This window comes from Henckelia pumila, chromosome 3 (genome assembly GCF_033568475.1).
Source record: "Henckelia pumila isolate YLH828 chromosome 3, ASM3356847v2, whole genome shotgun sequence".
NCBI lineage: Eukaryota > Viridiplantae > Streptophyta > Magnoliopsida > Lamiales > Gesneriaceae > Henckelia > Henckelia pumila.
The window spans coordinates 7390451-7396381 of NC_133122.1; positions in this window are offsets into that span (position 1 = coordinate 7390451).

A 5931-nucleotide genomic window follows, 5' to 3' on the forward strand; every position below is an offset into this window, starting at 1 on the left:
CACTTTGGAAGCTAGAGTCGGTATAGCCTTCCAATTTGAGTTCTCGTCCTCCATAAACCATGAACATATTCTTAGTCCTTCGCAAGTACTTAAGAATGTCCTTCACGGCTTTCCAATGCATTTGACCAGGATTAGACTGATATCTGCTCGTGACACTCAGAGCAAATGCTACATCCGGTCTGGTAGATATCATCCCATACATGATACTACCTATAGCTGACGCATATGGTACATGTGTCATATTCTCTATCTCTTCATCAGTCTTGGGACACATAGACTTGGATAGAGAAACTCCATGACACATGGGTAGATGTCCTCTTTTGGACCCATCCATTGAAAACCGTTTCAATATGGTATCGATGTAGGTTGATTGAGTGAGTCCTATCATTCTCTTAGACCTATCTCTATAGATCTGTATCCCAAGAATGTAGGATGCCTCTCCCAAATCCTTCATCGAAAATCTATCTGATAACCATATCTTTGTTGACTGCAACATCCCTACATCATTCCCAATGAGTAGGATGTCATCAACATAAAGTACTAAGAATGTCACCGCATCCTTAACTACTTTCTTGTACACGCAAGGTTCCTCCGGGTTCTTGATGAAACCAAAATCTTTTATTGTTTCATCAAATTTCTGGTTCCAACTTCTTGATGCTTGTTTTAGACCATAAATTGATCTCTGAAGCTTGCATACCTTATGCTCGCTTCCCATGGATGTGTACCCTTCAGGCTGCTTCATATAGATTTCCTCCTTAATGTCTCCATTAAGAAAAGCAGTCTTCACATCCATTTGCCATATCTCATAGTCATACCATGCAGCTATGGCAATTAGGATTCTTATGGACTTGAACATTGCAACTGGTGAAAAGGTTTCGTCGTAGTCAACTCCTTGCCTTTGAGTATAACCTTTAGCCACCAATCGCGCCTTGTAGGTCAATACCTTACCATCAGGCCCAAGCTTTCTTTTGTAGATCCATTTACACCCTATCGGAACAATTCCATCGGGAGGATCTACTAAAGACCAAACTTGGTTTGTATGCATCGAATCCAATTCTGACTGCATAGCTTCAAGCCATAAATTCGAATCCGCATCAGAAATTGCTTCCTTGAAGTTTCTTGGATCACATCCAATGTCGGGTTCATCTTGATCCCCTTCAAGAAGAAGACCATATCGAACTGGAGGTCTAGAAGTCCTTTCGGATCTTCTAGGTGCAGGCGTGTCCAGCAATGGTTCCTGAGGTGTAGGATCGTTATTTTGTATTTCGGGTTCTTCTCGAACTTCTTCGAGTTCCATCATCTCGCCTTTCTTATCCAATAAGAATTCCTTCTCCAAGAAGGTGGCATTCCTAGAAACAAACACCTTTGTTTCAGCAGGATAATAGAAATAATATCCGATTGAATTCTTCGGATACCCTACAAAATAACATAAGCTGGATCGACTATCCAACTTATCTCCCACTGTCCGCTTCACGTAAGCAGGACATCCCCAAATCCTCAAGTACGAATACTTAGGAGCTTTGCCATTCCATAACTCGTATGGTGTTTTGTCCACTGCTTTAGTGTGGACGTTGTTCAACAACAATACCGCCGTTTCAAGCGCATAGCCCCAAAACGAAGGTGGAAGCTCAGTGAAGCTCATCATAGATCGAACCATGTCCAACAAAGTTCGATTACGACGCTCCGATACACCATTAAGCTGTGGTGTCATAGGAGGAGTCCACTGAGAGAGAATCCCATTCTCTTTTAGATAGTCCAAATACTCGGTACTCAAGTATTCTCCACCTCGATCCGATCGAAGTGCTTTAATACTTTTACCTAGCTTGTTTTCTACTTCAGCCTTGAATTCTTTGAACTTTTCAAATGCTTCAGACTTATATTTCATTAAATATAAATACCCATACCTTGAATAATCATCAGTAAAGGTAATGAAGTAGGTGTGGCCATGTTGAGTCCCTACTCTAAATGGACCACAAACATCTGTATGGATCAAATCCAACAGATTCTGACTACGCTCAGGTTTCCCCTTAAAAGGAGATTTAGTCATTTTTCCTTTTAGGCAGGATTCACAAGTAGGTAGAGAATTAATATCAGACATATCAAACATGCCCTCTCCCACTAGCTTGTTCATCCTCCTTGAGGAAATATGACCTAGCCTAGCATGCCAAAGGTTTGCCGGGTTTTGACTATCGTTTTTCCTTTTGTTTGTTGTAGCCGGTTTATCAACATAATTCATTGGAACGTCTTTTAGTTTTAAGTTGTATAGATCGTTTTCAAATTGTCCATTTCCAATTAAACATTCATTCTTGTAAATATTGCAAATCTCATTCACAAAATTGCAAGAATAACCATCTCTATCTAGCATAGAAACAGAAATAATGTTTTAATTAAATCTGGAACAAATAAAACATCTATCAAAAGTAACTTAAAACCGTTCTGCAAAAATAAATATTTCCCATAGCTATGGATTTAACTCTGGAACCATTCCCGAGCCTTGACTGGGTCTCACCCATCCTTATCCTATTACTTCTTGTTATCATTTTCAACTCATTGCAAATATGAGATCTACATCTGGTATCCAATACCCAAGAAGTAGTATTAAGAAAAACATTTATTTCAATGTAAAACATACCCTTTGCAGTTCGCAACTGCTTGGGGTATTCCTTGTAGTTACGTTTCCAATTACCGGGTTTCTTGCAGTGATGGCAAACTTGTTTAGACTTGTCCAATTTTTCATGTAACATTTGGCCTTGAGATCATGGTCCAACCATTTCTCTAATTCGGCCAACCTTTCGGCAGTTACATTAGCCGGGGCTGTTTTCGGAGAAGCCTTTTCTAACACTTAGAAAATCTTTTTCCGAACTTAGGACAATCTTAACTTATGGAATCATTCTGTATTGTTTGCGTCAATAAGTTTGTTTTGTTGGAGAACAGAAGCATGTGGATTACTGAGATAAAACAGACAATTATCGATGATTGTTTAAATAATTTACTAAGACATAAAATTGGCGAATTTTATTTTATGAATCTCACTCCCACTATTTTAACGATTTCACCACCCTCTAGTGAAAACGGGAAACTTTTTCCTTAGTGAGAACATGGAGTCCAATTGACAAACTTATGGTCCCGAATAATATCAGCCAACCATAATTCTCAAAAGGTAGAGCCCAATTGCTTCCAAAGCAACCCCCATGTGTTTACCTCATGTCCAATAAGGGCCCAATAATATGACGCCGTTTAAAGTGACATGTCAAGATGACCCATCAATATTAAGTTGTGATGGACGGTCGCCATGTGGATCCCCCAATAATATGAGCCGATCCCATGGGAGTTCCACCCAACTTACAACATTTGTCGATCCAATGTACAGCTTTCCGACGGACGGGCCCCCCCAATAATATGAGCCGGACCGTATCCGCGGGTAGCATCACATACATTGACCGTTGATGGAAGGTGGGAACATTTAAACAAATTTAAATTTCCTTTATTTATCTTGATATAAATTTTAAATCATATTTAAAATGAGGGATTTTTAATTATAAAAATATTTGTCTCATCATATTTAATTTATTGCATGCATTGCCGGATTCACGCAATTTATGTCTAAACATGCATACAATCATAATATCACATATTATATAGGATGATCGATTCCATTTCTAATTGACCCGTGGTTGCCAATCACGGGTCTTAGTCCAATCCTAGGTAATATGCAGTATGCAAATGCAATCCTATTACATATGCTTCCAATTTACATTTCTTCAGTCTTCATTGTCTGCTGGGCCCACCATCTTCAAATCTTGATCTCCCACTAAATCTAATGTATTTACAATAAATAACAATGACAAGTAGGGGATACATTTTTAGGGGGTGGGAACGGGCTATAAACCAAGCCCACTTTTATTACATATGACATTCATATCGGGCCATAAACCAGGCCCATTAATAAAACCAACAATAATAAAGACAAAATGTAAATTCCTAACATACACCTACAAAATTGGTCATGGCAATCGATCATCCTTATCCAATAACATTTAATTCAAAATTAATTTATTGGATAACATGCTGTGGCAATTCAAATTTAAACAAGATAAAATCATATTTTATATATAAAATCTCATTTCACATATAAAATCATATTTTATCTCTATATCAAATAAAATCATATTTTATCTATAAAATCCAATTTTACAAATAAAATCATATTTTACTTAATATATCATAAGATCATATCTTATCATCAATTGTACCAAAATAATTGATTTCAAAATTCAATTTACGGATAAAATATTAAAATTTTCCAAAAATTCAAATTTATCCAAAATCAATTTTAAAATTTACGGACTCGAACAATTCGATCCGAAATCTCGTGAACCAATCAAAAACAATTTTTGACCGGACCAAAAATAAAATTTTAAATATTAAAATTAATAAAAATATAATTTTTCCCGCGGGCCGCCCGGGACACTCCCGGGCCGGCCCGCACCCGGGGCGCGGGCCGGGGCAGCCCGGCTGCCCCCTTAGGGCAGTGCCGTGCGCTGCCCTGGGCGGCGCCGAGCGCCGCCCCTGGGCAGCGCCGAGCGCTGCCCTGCGCAGCGCCCAGCGCTGCGCTGGGCGGCGCCGAGCGCCGCCCTTGGGCAGCGCCGAGCGCTGCCCTGCGCAGCGCCCAGCGCTGCGCTGGGCAGCGCACAGCGCTGCCCTGGGCGGCGCTGTGCGCCGCCCTGGGCGGCGACGGTCGCCGCCGTGGGCGGCGCCGTGCGCCCCCTTTGGGTACCGAGACTCAAAAATTTTGTACAATTGATTAATTTAATCGTTTGATCTGAGCAACCTGGCTCTGATACCACTGTTGGAAAACTCGGCTCTCAGATCAATCACGATTGATACCCGGTGCAGCGGAAGTTTAAAAATTTTATCATGGAACAATTCCATGGTGTGGGTATCAACCATTCAACGATTAAATTATTGTGTGTGTAAAATTCAAATAACAATTAATTAAATTTTACCTCCAATCTCGCAACGAGATTAATGGACACCAACAGATTTTATCTGCTCTTGTTGTCTCTCCCTGGAACCGATGAACTCTTCAATCAGGTCCACGAACAGAGGTTTAATCCCTCTGATAGATTGCACTAGAAAATCTATCAGAAGTTTTCTGCGAAGAGATTACACGAATCTGATTCGTTATTCCTGACCGCGATTCAAAATCACAGACCGGAATTTTCTCGGGCAGAGGTAGGGAGGGGTCGGCCGATTGCTTTTTGAGAGAGAGGAGGGTTCGAAATTTCTGTCTCAAAAATAATGAGCTGTTGTGTCTAATTTCTGTACTGAAATAACTTATTTATAATGCAGGCCACTAACACCTTAGGGCCCATTAATCATAAGCTGGGGCCCGACAAGCAAAGCCCGCTCGTTCAGAAATTAATATAAAATTCATCGTGACTCCGATTGATGAACTGATTTCACCAATGTGCACAGAAACCATTTCTGCACATTTTAAAGTCAAAATAAATTTTCCTGAATCCGAATTCAGTGGTTTCCAAAAATGTCCATCCCTATGTCATTTTAGGAAATCCTACTCCCTTACTCTTATTTAAGAAGTCCAACTCCTTAGTTCATTAAATTTAACTCTTTAAATTTAACTATCTCAACGGGGATTAAAACTCCATTACACTGTGTGACCCTCAATGGTTCAGGGATACAGCTAGCCGTGGGCTCACAACTCCTTGTGACTCGGAACAACACTTTCCGACTTGCCCAACGAATCATGGTAAAGCGCCTAGCAACATCGCCCCATGATTCCCTAGGTATCACTGATAGTGCCTACAAGAACCAGTAGATTTTGGTTAGCGTACAGTACGGTCCCTTCATCCATATATCCCGATCGAATCAACAACCATTGGTATATCGAGAGTCGCTCAAGATTCGATG